The sequence below is a fragment of the Panulirus ornatus genome, chromosome 55 (assembly GCF_036320965.1).
Source record: "Panulirus ornatus isolate Po-2019 chromosome 55, ASM3632096v1, whole genome shotgun sequence".
Classification (NCBI taxonomy): Eukaryota; Metazoa; Arthropoda; class Malacostraca; order Decapoda; family Palinuridae; genus Panulirus; species Panulirus ornatus.
Window position 1 is genome coordinate 16,084,329 of NC_092278.1, and position 13,908 is coordinate 16,098,236.

The 13,908-nt window shown below is 46.5% G+C and overlaps 1 protein-coding gene across 3 annotated transcripts in view; it reads left to right on the forward strand.

Annotated features, from left to right (window-relative positions):
• REPTOR (repressed by TOR) overlaps positions 1-13,908 on the forward strand; it is a 180,177-nt gene that overhangs the window by 45,190 nt on the left and 121,079 nt on the right. The gene's annotated exons all lie outside the window — the stretch shown is intronic.

Below are 13,908 nucleotides of genomic sequence, written 5' to 3' on the forward strand. Positions count from 1 at the left end.
CGTTAAACAACCACGTTAAGCCTCATAGCACACATTGTGCGTGACTCTGTGTCGTTAAACAAGTGCGTTAAGCCTCATAGCACACATTGTGCGTTACTCTGTGTCGTTAAACACCTACGTTAAGCCTTATAGCACACATTGTACGACTCTGTGTCGTTAAACACCTGCGTTAAGCCTCATAGCACACATTGTGCACCTCTGTGTCGTTAAACACCTACGTTAAGCCTTATAGCACACATTGTACGACTCTGTGTCGTTAAACACCTACGTTAAGCCTTATAGCACACATTGTGCGTGACTCTGTGTCGTTAAACACCTACGTTAAGCCTTATAGCACACATTGTACGACTCTGTGTCGTTAATCCACTGCGTTAAGCCTCATAGCACACATTGTGCGACTCTGTGTCGTTAAACAACTGCGTTAAGCCTCATAGCACACATTGTGCACCTCTGTGTCGTTAAACACCTGCGTTAAGCCTCATAGCACACATTGTGCACCTCTGTGTCGTTAAACAACTGCGTTAAGCCTCATAGCACACATTGTGCACCTCTGTGTCGTTAAACAACTACGTTAAGCCTCATAGCACACATTGTGCGACTCTGTGTCGTTAAACAACTGCGTTAAGCCTCATAGCACACATTGTGCACCTCTGTGTCGTTAATCCACTGCGTTAAGCCTCATAGCACACATTGTGCACCTCTGTGTCGTTAAACAAGTGCGTTAAGCCTCATCGCACACATTGTGCGTGACTCTGTGTCGTTAAACACCTACGTTAAGCCTTATAGCACACATTGTGCGTGACTCTGTGTCGTTAAACAAGTGCGTTAAGCCTCATAGCACACATTGTGCGACTCTGTGTCGTTAAACACCTGCGTTAAGCCTCATAGCACACATTGTGCACCTCTGTGTCGTTAAACAAGTGCGTTAAGCCTCATCGCACACATTGTGCGTGACTCTGTGTCGTTAATCCACTGCGTTAAGCCTCATCGCACACATTGTGCGTGACTCTGTGTCGTTAAACAAGTGCGTTAAGCCTCATCGCACACATTGTGCGTGACTCTGTGTCGTTAATCCACTGCGTTAAGCCTCATAGCACACATTGTGCGTGACTCTGTGTCGTTAATCCACTGCGTTAAGCCTCATAGCACACATTGTGCGTGACTCTGTGTCGTTAATCCACTGCGTTAAGCCTCATAGCACACATTGTGCACCTCTGTGTCGTTAAACAAGTGCGTTAAGCCTCATAGCACACATTGTGCACCTCTGTGTCGTTAATCACTGCGTTAAGCCTCATAGCACACATTGTGCACCTCTGTGTCGTTAAACACCTACGTTAAGCCTTATAGCACACATTGTGCACCTCTGTGTCGTTAAACAAGTGCGTTAAGCCTCATAGCACACATTGTGCACCTCTGTGTCGTTAAACAAGTGCGTTAAGCCTCATAGCACACATTGTGCACCTCTGTGTCGTTAAACAAGTGCGTTAAGCCTCATAGCACACATTGTGCGACTCTGTGTCGTTAAACAACTGCGTTAAGCCTCATCGCACACATTGTGCGTGACTCTGTGTCGTTAAACACCTGCGTTAAGCCTCATAGCACACATTGTGCGACTCTGTGTCGTTAAACACCTACGTTAAGCCTTATAGCACACATTGTGCACCTCTGTGTCGTTAAACACCTACGTTAAGCCTTATAGCACACATTGTGCACCTCTGTGTCGTTAAACAAGTGCGTTAAGCCTCATAGCACACATTGTGCACCTCTGTGTCGTTAAACAAGTGCGTTAAGCCTCATAGCACACATTGTGCGTGACTCTGTGTCGTTAAACACCTGCGTTAAGCCTCATAGCACACATTGTGCACCTCTGTGTCGTTAAACACCTGCGTTAAGCCTCATCGCACACATTGTGCGTGACTCTGTGTCGTTAAACACCTACGTTAAGCCTTATAGCACACATTGTACGACTCTGTGTCGTTAAACAAGTGCGTTAAGCCTCATAGCACACATTGTGCGACTCTGTGTCGTTAAACACCTACGTTAAGCCTTATAGCACACATTGTGCGACTCTGTGTCGTTAATCCACTGCGTTAAGCCTCATCGCACACATTGTGCGTGACTCTGTGTCGTTAAACAACTGCGTTAAGCCTCATAGCACACATTGTACGACTCTGTGTCGTTAAACAAGTGCGTTAAGCCTCATAGCACACATTGTGCGACTCTGTGTCGTTAATCCACTGCGTTAAGCCTCATCGCACACATTGTGCGTGACTCTGTGTCGTTAAACACCTGCGTTAAGCCTCATAGCACACATTGTGCGTGACTCTGTGTCGTTAATCCACTGCGTTAAGCCTCATCGCACACATTGTGCGTGACTCTGTGTCGTTAAACACCTGCGTTAAGCCTCATCGCACACATTGTGCGTGACTCTGTGTCGTTAATCCACTGCGTTAAGCCTCATCGCACACATTGTGCGTGACTCTGTGTCGTTAATCCACTGCGTTAAGCCTCATAGCACACATTGTGCGTGACTCTGTGTCGTTAATCCACTGCGTTAAGCCTCATCGCACACATTGTGCGTGACTCTGTGTCGTTAATCCACTGCGTTAAGCCTCATAGCACACATTGTGCACCTCTGTGTCGTTAATCCACTGCGTTAAGCCTCATCGCACACATTGTGCGTGACTCTGTGTCGTTAAACACCTGCGTTAAGCCTCATAGCACACATTGTGCACCTCTGTGTCGTTAAACACCTGCGTTAAGCCTCATAGCACACATTGTGCACCTCTGTGTCGTTAATCCACTGCGTTAAGCCTCATAGCACACATTGTGCACCTCTGTGTCGTTAAACACCTACGTTAAGCCTTATAGCACACATTGTGCACCTCTGTGTCGTTAAACACCTGCGTTAAGCCTCATAGCACACATTGTGCGTGACTCTGTGTCGTTAATCCACTGCGTTAAGCCTCATCGCACACATTGTGCGTGACTCTGTGTCGTTAAACACCTACGTTAAGCCTTATAGCACACATTGTGCGACTCTGTGTCGTTAAACAACCACGTTAAGCCTCATAGCACACATTGTGCGTGACTCTGTGTCGTTAAACAAGTGCGTTAAGCCTCATAGCACACATTGTGCGTACTCTGTGTCGTTAAACACCTACGTTAGGCCTCATAGCACACATTGTGCGTGACTCTGTGTCGTTAAACAAGTGCGTTAAGCCTCATAGCACACATTGTGCGTTACTCTGTGTCGTTAAACACCTACGTTAAGCCTTATAGCACACATTGTACGACTCTGTGTCGTTAAACACCTGCGTTAAGCCTCATAGCACACATTGTGCACCTCTGTGTCGTTAATCCACTGCGTTAAGCCTCATAGCACACATTGTGCGACTCTGTGTCGTTAAACAACTACGTTAAGCCTCATAGCACACATTGTTCACCACTGTGTCGTTGAACAACTACGTTAAGCCTCATAGCACACATTGTGCACCTCTGCGTCGTTAAACAACTGCGTTAAGCCTCATAGCACACAGTGTACACCTCTGTGTCGTTAATCCACTGCGTTAAGCCTCATAGCACACATTGTGCACCTCTGTGTCGTTAAACAACTGCGTTAAGCCTCATAGCACACATTGTGCACCTCTGTCAGCTTAGCTTATCCACAACAGCGAGAGGAATTTCCCTAATTAAGCGTTAAGTGTTATTAAGCTTTAACGTTAAGTGATATTAAGCTTTAACGTTAAGTGTTATTAAGCTTTAACGTTAAGTGTTATTAAGCTTTAACGTTAAGTGATATTAAGCTTTAACGTTAAGTGTTATTAAGCTTTAACGTTAAGTGATATTAAGCTTTAACGTTAAGTGTTATTAAGCTTTAACGTTAAGTGTTATTAAGCTTTAACGTTAAGTGTTATTAAGCTTTAACGTTAAGTGTTATTAAGCTTTAACGTTAAGTGTTATTAAGCTTTAACGTTAAGTGTTATTAAGCTTTAACGTTAAGTGTTATTAAGCTTTAACGTTAAGTGTTATTAAGCTTTAACGTTAAGTGTTATTAAGCTTTAACGTTAAGTGATATTAAGCTTTAACGTTGTGTTATTAAGCTTTAACGTTAAGTGTTATTAAGCTTTAACGTTAAGTGTTATTAAGCTTTAACGTTAAGTGTTATTAAGCTTTAACGTTAAGTGTTATTAAGCTTTAACGTTAAGTGTTATTAAGCTTTAACGTTAAGTGTTATTAAGCTTTAACGTTAAGTGTTATTAAGCTTTAACGTTAAGTGTTATTAAGCTTTAACGTTAAGTGTTATTAAGCTTTAACGTTAAGTGTTATTAAGCTTTAACGTTAAGTGTTATTAAGCTTTAACGTTAAGTGTTATTAAGCTTTAACGTTAAGTGTTATTAAGCTTTAACGTTAAGTGATATTAAGCTTTAACGTTAAGTGTTATTAAGCTTTAACGTTAAGTGTTATTAAGCTTTAACGTTAAGTGTTATTAAGCTTTAACGTTAAGTGTTATTAAGCTTTAACGTTAAGTGTTATTAAGCTTTAACGTTAAGTGTTATTAAGCTTTAACGTTAAGTGTTATTAAGCTTTAACGTTAAGTGTTATTAAGCTTTAACGTTAAGTGTTATTAAGCTTTAACGTGAAGTGTTATTAAGCTTTAACGTTAAGTGTTATTAAGCTTTAACGTTAAGTGTTATTAAGCTTTAACGTTAAGTGATATTAAGCTTTAACGTTGTGTTATTAAGCTTTAACGTGAAGTGTTATTAAGCTTTAACGTTAAGTGTTATTAAGCTTTAACGTTAAGTGTTATTAAGCTTTAACGTTAAGTGTTATTAAGCTTTAACGTTAAGTGTTATTAAGCTTTAACGTTAAGTGTTATTAAGCTTTAACGTTAAGTGATATTAAGCTTTAACGTTAAGTGATATTAAGCTTTAACGTTAAGTGTTATTAAGCTTTAACGTTAAGTGTTATTAAGCTTTAACGTGAAGTGTTATTCAGCTTTAACGTTAAGTGTTATTAAGCTTTAACGTTAAGTGTTATTAAGCTTTAACGTTAAGTGTTATTAAGCTTTAACGTTAAGTGTTATTAAGCTTTAACGTTAAGTGATATTAAGCTTTAACGTTAAGTGTTATTAAGCTTTAACGTGAAGTGTTATTAAGCTTTAACGTTAAGTGTTATTAAGCTTTAGCGTTAAGTGTTATTAAGCTTTAACGTTAAGTGTCATTAAGCTTTAACGTTAAGTGTTATTAAGCTTTAACGTTAAGTGTTATTAAGCTTTAACGTTAAGTGTCATTAAGCTTTAACGTTAAGTGTTATTAAGCTTTAGCGTTAAGTGTTATTAAGCTTTAACGTTAAGTGTCATTAAGCTTTAACGTGAAGTGTTATTAAGCTTTAACGTTAAGTGTCATTAAGCTTTAACGTTAAGTGTTATTAAGCTTTAACGTTAAGTGTCATTAAGCTTTAACGTTAAGTGTTATTAAGCTTTAACGTTAAGTGTTATTAAGCTTTAACGTTAAGTGTTATTAAGCTTTAACGTTAAGTGTTAAGCTTAAAGCTTCTTCGGATAAGAACCTCGTTAAAGCTTCTTTTATGCGAACATCTTCCGTTGTAGAAGAAATTAAAGTAGATTGGTCGACTCTTGTGTCCTAGGAACCCAGGACGCGGGCAGAGTACGGTAGTGACGAACATACTCAGCTCCTGTGTGTGTGTGTGTGTGTGTGTGTGTGTATGTGTCTAGCTGGCAACCGCACTACCGTCTACATCCGTCCATCACCCGTCCGTCGTTACCCGTCCATCTCAACCCATCCGTCATTCTCTCATCCGTCACCCGTCCATCACCAGCCCATCACCACCCGTCCATCACCACCCGTCCATCATCACCCGTCCATCATCACCCGTCCGTCACCACCTGTCCATCATCACCCGTCCATCATCATCCGTCCATCACCCCCCGTCCATCACCACCAGCCCATCACCCGTCCATCCATCACCCGTCCATCACCACCAGCCCATCACCCGTCCATCCATCACCCGTCCATCACCACCAGCCCATCACCCGTCCATCCATCACCCGTCCATCACCACCAGCCCATCACCCGTCCATCCATCACCCGTCCATCACCACCAGCCCATCACCCGTCCGTCCATCACCACCCGTCCATCATCACTTGACCTTCAACCCTCCGTCTCGTAACCCGTCAACACACAACACTACGGTTATGACCCAGCGTGTACGTAAAGGCACAGGAAGTGTTCACAATCCATGATGTTATTATTTTACAACACCATTAGAAACACTTGTCCCCTGTGAGGGGGGGGGGGGGTGGTTGACGCCCATCACGTCATGGTTGGGTGTGGCAGGCAACACAAGGTGTTGTGGGTGTGGCAGGCAACACAAGGTGTTGTGGGTGTGGCAGGCAACACAAGGTGTTGTGGGTGTGGCAGGCAACACAAGGTGTTGTGGGTGTGGCAGGCAACACAAGGTGTTGTGGGTGTGGCAGGCAACACAAGGTGTTGTGTGTAGAACACTTGGGTAGTGTTGCATTGCCCGGTGTAACCCAGTGGGACGATCGGGTCAGAATGGGATGCAACACACGGTGACCTCTCTCTCTCTCTCTCTCTCTCTCTCTCTCTCTCTCTCTCTCTCTCTCTCTCTCTCTCTCTCTCTCTCTGGCCTCTCTCTCTCTCTCTCTCTCTCTGGCCTCTCTCTCTCTCTCTCTGGCCTCTTTCTCTCTCTCTCTCTCTCTCTCTCTCTCTCTCTCTCTCTCTCTCTCTCTCTCTCTCTCTCTCTCTCTCTCTCTCTCTTGTGCAACGTACTGGCTGGCCGTCCATGAATGGTTATCTTGACGGACTCGTACTTTAAACACACACACACACACACACACACACACACACACACACACACACACACACACACACACACACACACACACATACATACATACATACATACATACATAAATACCTACATACATACATACACACACATGCATACATTCATACATACATACATACATACATACATACATACAATCATACATACATACATACATACATACATACATACATACATACATACATACATACATTCATACATGCATACATACGTACATACATACATACATACATACATACATACATACACACACACACACACACACACACACACACACACACACACACACACACACACACACACACATTCGTTAGTAAAGACTCAATCCATTTCGTACTAACGAAGAGGAAATATCATGATGATGATGAACACTGGCCTTCACTTGGTGCTGACTGACGTGCGCTGTTCACAGAATCTACTACGTGAAAGATGCGTCCGTTGCGTCACTCAAAAGATGTGTCCGTTGCGTCACTCGAAAGATGTGCGTCCGTTGCGTCACTCGAAAGATGCGTCCGTTGCGTCACTCGAAAGACGTCCGTTGCGTCACTCGAAAGATGCCTCTGTTGCGTCACTCGAAAGATGCGCGTCCGTTGCGTCACTCGAAAGATGCGCGTCCGTTGCGTCACTCGAAAGATGCGTTTGTAGCATCACTCGAAAGATGCAAGCGTTGCTTCACTCTCGGACGTTGTAACCGTTGCGTCTCACGTTAAGATGCGTCAGGTGCGTCACTAGAAAGATGCGTCAGTGGCGTCATAAGGAGGAGCTGTGGGGCTCCCTGGCTGCTTGGAGGGAGGGAAGGGAGGGGCGGGCGTGGGAGGGGAGGGCGTGGGAGGGGCGGGCGTGGGTGGAGGGTGTAATCAGCTGTTGGACACGTGGCTTTGTTTACAAATACAGCGCGTCCCGGGACACCAGCCTATATCTCGCGGAGGGCCAAGTGCACAAGTGCAGTTTCGGTACCTGTGTTAGTCCCCATCACCCCCTTCACCCCATCGTCCCCCCTTCCTCCCCTTCGCCCCATCGTCCCCTTCCTTCCCCCTTCCTCTCCCCTTTCCCCCCTTTCTTTCAAACGCCCTCAGGCTGGCTGGGGCTGGCGCCTCCTACAGTCACACCGAAGTGGCGCCAACCGCATTGTTGGTGGGGGATGTGGAAGAGTGGAGGTGGAGGGAAGGGAGGAAGAGTGGCATGTGGAAGAGTGGAGGTGGAGGGAAGGAGGAAGAGTGGCTGTCGTGTGCCTCGTATATTGTCGTCCCTCCCTTGCTCGGAGGTTTGGCCTGGGCTCAGGCGTTTGTGTGTGTGTGTGTGTGTGTGTGTGTGTGTGTGTGTGTGTTTTCGTCATCTCGTATGGGGCACACCCAGTACACGGGTTCGATGCCTGGGGGAGTGGGTGGGTCTGGTTGTGCCGTCCGAACGAGCGAGCGCCATGGACAGTTTTGTGAATGACTGTAGCCAGCCACACTTGACTGGTGAGGTGTACGTGTTGACTGTCAGGTTCATGTAGGATGGGGTGTATGTGTCAGATGTAGGATGGGGTGTATGTCAGATGTAGGATGGGGTGTGTGTCAGATTTAGGATGGGGTGTGTGTGTCAGATGTAGGATGGGGGGGGTGTGTATCAGATGTAGGATGGGGTATGTGTCACATATAGGATGGGGGATTTGTGTCAGATGTAGGATGGGGTGTGTGTGTGTGTGTGTCAGATGTAGGATAGGGTGTGTGTTATGTAGGATGGGGTGTGTGTCAGATGTAGGATGGGGTGTGTGTGTGTGTGTCACATGTAGGATGGGGTGTGTGTGTCTCAGATGTAGGATGGGGTGTGTGTGTGTCAGATGTAGGATGGGGTTTAGGTCATGTAGGATGGGGTGTATGTCAGACGTAGGATGGGGTGTGTGTGTCAGACGTAGGATGGGGTGTGTGTCAGATGTAGGATGGGGTGTGTGTGTGTGTCTCATGTAGGATGGGGTGTGTGTGTCAGATGTAGGATGAACTCACCTGTACTATCAGCTGGTTATCAACCTCCACAACAACATTATTAAGGTACTTTCAATCACAGGAATAGCCTTACAGTTATCATAAACAGACTGTAACATAATTATCATATGAGGACAGTCAACCCAGACAGAGTGTAGGAAGTTGACTGGTTGGATGTGATCCTGTCATATCTACCAGTTGTGGAGAGGTCTGCCCTGGTCACTGACCCATCCTTACCGACCAGCTGTCTGCAACACATTCCCCTCACAACTGTATCGTGTGTTGCATTGTGCTGTATCTCTTGTATTGGTGGTCCCCCCCCAGTAACACTGTTATTGCTGAGGTCAGGGTTTGAAACACTGTTGTACCGTCTGTTGTTGTAGCCTGTTGGGCTCTCTTGCACCGTTTTCTGAAGTGGTGTACCCTGTTGTATTGTCGTTTGTAGCGTGTGTTGTACCGTATGATGCACCGTCAGCTGTACCCTCTGTTGTACTTTCTGCTTTAATGTATTCCTGTGTTGTACCGTCTCCTGTTGTGGTCTGTTGTCCTGTGTGTTGTACCGTCTCCTGTTGTGGTCTGTTGTCCTGTGTGTTGTGCCGTCGCCTGTTGTGGTCTGTTGTCCTGTATTGTACCTTCTCCTGTTGTGGTCTGCTGTCCTGTGTTGTACCGTCGCCTGTTGTGGTCTGTTGTCCTGTGTGTTGTGCCGTCGCCTGTTGTGGTCTGTTGTCCTGTGTGTTGTGCCGTCGCCTGTTGTGGTCTGTTGTCCTGTATTGTACCGTCTCCTGTTGTGGTATGTTGTCCTGTGTTGTACCAGGTCTCCTGTTGTGTTCTATTGTCCTGTGTTGTACCGTCTCCTGTTGTGTTTTACTCCTACCGTTTGTTGTACCGTCTGATGTACTGCCTCTTGTACCGTCTACTGTACACTTTCCAAATGTACTGACTTGTACAAGTATGTTACATTGTCTAACGCAACTTACGACGGTGTCTTGGCTCATGTTTCTGTTAAGTGAACAGTTTGTGTGCTGTGTTCAGCAGCAGCGTTTTCCGTGTTGGGGGGTTTAAGCAAGCACCGTCCCATGTTGTAATACCCGGGTGCTATGTTCTCAGAAATCGTCGGGGGCCCCCCTCATCTTTGTGCTCCTTCGTGGAATTGTGAATCGTATATGTTGCATTTATTTTTCTTTACGTATATTTTTGAAATGTGTTGTATTTCAGTTCGTGAAATGGATATGGAAACACATCTCACCCAAGTTATACAGAGTATGTAAACTATGTATATATAAATTACGGTGTAAAGATATTTGGGAGGTAGAGAAGCGATTTGTATTTTGGCTGGGTGGAGATGAGACCTTTTGAGTCGTTCTGGTGCGAGTTAAGTGTTCGGGGCTTGTGTTGATGTGTGTGTGGGAGAGAGAGAGAGAGAGAGAGAGAGAGAGAGAGAGAGAGAGAGAGAGAGAGAGAGAGAGAGAGAGAGAGAGCAGTTGCGCAAACACATACGCAGGGCCTAAGGACAAAGGCTCCGGCCAGCATTGAACGATGCCAGAATGGACTGACGTTGCTCTACGAGAGGAGTCGGGGTGGGTGGCGAGAGCCTCCTCCTCTCTGGATATGTTCACCTCAGCAGAAGGTGAAGTTCAGCGGGTGGAGAGTTCGACTCGCTGCTCAACCCGTGAAGAAGAACAGCTTGTGTTGAGCCTTGAAGACTTAGAATAGTTCTTTGGTATTTTTTTTAAATGGAAGAAATATACGTAGGAGTATGAGGGAAAAGTCCATTGGTATATTTTTAAATGGAAGAAATATACGTAGGAGTATGAGGGAAAAGTCCATTGGTATATTTTTAAATGGAAGAATATACGCAGGAGTGTGGGGGAAGTCCATCATGTCTTCAGCGATGAATATTTGTGGGCACACAGGGAAAACCAAGAGCCTCATGGAGGTAAATACAAATTAAGATGATTAAAAAAAAACATGTATGAGAGAGATGCAAGGTGGGCCAACCACTGTGTGTATGTGTGTGTGTGTCTGTGTATGTGTGTGTGTGTGTGTGAGCTCCTCCTCCCCCATCTTACTAACGAATGGGAAATAACACACACGAGTCCCAAACTTCGGCTTCTTACTGATACATGCCGACCAACGGACACTCTTCCTAGAAAGGGAGTGAGGGAGGAGTGAGAGGCAGGCAGGCAGCCAGCCAGCATGCCCTCCCTCCCTCCCTCCCTCCCAGCTGGTTTATTTTGCGTGGTGTCATTGTTTGATTGCGCCCAGTGCCAACACGTGTGCGGTGGCTGTCAACAACACGTAACCTTGACGGAGGAAACGTTTCTTCCCTCGCTCGCTAAAACAAGAAAAGGATCAGGTCGCGAAGGCTTCGATAATTGTATTTCCGATATTCGCAGTCTGTGTGTGTGTGTGGGGTGAGGGAGTGAGGGGTCTGTGTGTGTGTGTGGGGTGAGGGAGTGAGGGGTCTGTGTGTGTGTGTGTGTGTGTGTGTGTGGGGTGAGGGGTCTGTGTGTGTGTGTGTGGGGTGAGGGAGTGAGGGGTCTGTGTGTGTGTGTGGGGTGAGGGAGTGAGGGGTCTATGTGTGTGTGTGTGTGTGTGTGTGTGTGTGGGGTGAGGGAGTGAGAGGTCTGTGTGTGTGTGTGTGGGGTGAGGGAGTGAGGGGTCTGTGTGTGTGTGTGTGTGGAGTGAGGGGTCTGTGTGTGTGTGTGTGTGTGGGGTGAGGGAGTGAGGGGTCTGTGTGTGTGTGTGTGGGGGGGGGGGTGAGGGAGTGAGGGGTCTGTGTGTGTGTGTGTGTGTGTGTGTGTGTGTGGGGTGAGGGAGTGAGGGGTCTGTGTGTGTGTGTGTGTGTGTGTGTGTGTGTGTGTTTGTGTGTGTGTGTGTGTGTGTGTGGGGTGAGGGAGTGAGGGGTCTGTGTGTGTGTGTGTGTGTGGGGGGGTGAGGGAGTGAGGGGTGTGTGTGTGTGTGTGTGGGGTGAGGGAGTGAGGGGTCTGTGTGTGTGGGGGGGGAGTGAGGGGTCTGTGTGTGTGTGGGGTGAGGGAGTGAGGGGTCTGTGTGTGTGTGTGGGGTGAGGGAGTGAGGGATCTGTGTGTGTGTGTGTGTGGGGTGAGGGAGTGAGGGATCTGTGTGTGTGTGGGGTGAGGGAGTGAGGGGTCTGTGTGTGTGTGGGGTGAGGGAGTGAGGGATCTGTGTGTGTGTGAGGTGAGGGAGTGAGGGGTCTGTGTGTGTGTGTGTGTGTGTGTGTGTGTGTATGTGTGTGTGTGTGTGGGGTGAGGGAGTGAGGGATCTGTGTGTGTGTGGGGTGAGGGAGTGAGGGGTCTGTGTGTGTGTGTGTGTGTGTGGGGTGAGGGAGTGAGGGGTCTGTGTGTGTGTGGGGTGAGGGAGTGAGGGGTCTGTGTGTGTGTGTGTGTGTGTGTGTGTGTGTGGGGTGAGGGAGTGAGGGGTCTGTGTGTGTGTGGGGTGAGGGAGTGAGGGGTCTGTGTGTGTGTGGGGTGAGGGAGTGAGGGGTCTGTGTGTGTGTGTGTGTGTGGGGTGAGGGAGTGAGGGATCTGTGTGTCTGTGTGTGTGGGGGGTGAGGGAGTAAGGGGTCTGTGTGTGTGTGGGGTGAGGGAGTAAGGGGTCTCTGTGTGTGTGTGTGTGTGTGTGTGGGGTGAGGGAGTGAGGGGTCTGTGTGTGTGTGGGGGGGGGGGGAGGGAGTGAGGGAGTTGTGTACTGTGGTGGAGGGCCTACCTCCTCATCACTTGAACTCTCTATTCTCCCACACACACACACAACCATTTTCAGATTTATGTACGATCACACGCTGGCGTCCTGTGGTCACACATGCCTCCTGGTAACTTGTGGATATATTGGATTTGACATGTACGACGATGTCGTCACATCAGCCAATGGCTTCTGTACATGTCTTGATGGTACGAGATTGTGGTAAATGGCAGTGTGTATGGAGGAGAGGATTTCCAGGGGTTAATGGCAATGTAAGTGGGTTAATGGTAATATAAGTGGGGTAATGGTAATATAAGTGCGTTAATGGTAATATAAGTGGGTTAATGGTGATATAAGTGGGTTAATGGTAATATAAGTGGGTTAATGGTAATATAAGTGGGTTAATGGTAATATAAGTGGGTTAATGGTAATATCAGTGGGTTAATGGTAATGTAAGTGGGTTAATGGTAATATAAGTGGGGTAATGGTAATATAAGTGCGTTAATGGTAATATAAGTGGGTTAATGGTGATATAAGTGGGTTAATGGTAATGTAAGTGGGTTAATGGTAATATAAGTGGGTTAATGGTAATATAAGTGGGTTAATGGCAATATAAGTGGGGTGATGGTAATATAAGTGGGTTAATGGCAATATAAGTAGGGTAATGGTAATATAAGTGGGTTAATGGCAATATAAGTGGGTTAATGGCAATATAAGTGGGGTAATGGCAATATAAGTATGTCCTCTGCGCAATGGTAGTCCTTAATAATGGTGGTTGAGGTTGTTAAAGTATGGAGTTTGGCCATTAGTCAAACATCCACTGCGAAAAGTATCCCCCCCCCTTACTTACAGAAGGCCAAGGGAACTGCAGAGACACGTCTCCAAAGTGCCTTTGAAATGGCTCAAGTTCTATCATTCAAACAGTGTGGCTGTCTCATGTGCGCACGCGCAGCCCAGCTTTCGGTCAAGGGTATTGTACGGCGAGTGTACGTCGTGCAGAGGTGGTTATGGCTGTACTGAAATGTACGTAGTGTACGTAGTGAGGACTGGCAGCGCTTCAGTGTCGTACGTCAGGTGACATCAGTGCAAAGAAAGGGGAAGGGGGGTTTCAGGAAGGGGGAAGAGGGTGGTTTCAGTGTAGTGGTGCAGCAGTGACGCACATGGCTTCACCAAGGCTTCAGGGGGGGTTTCAGTGTAGTGGTGTGGCTGTGACGCACATGGCTTCACCAAGGCTTCAGGGGGGGTTTCAGTGTAGTGGTGTGGCTGTGACGCACATGGCTTCACCAAGGCTTCAGGGGGGGTTTCAGTGTAGTGGTGCAGCAGTGACACACATGGCTTCACCAAGGC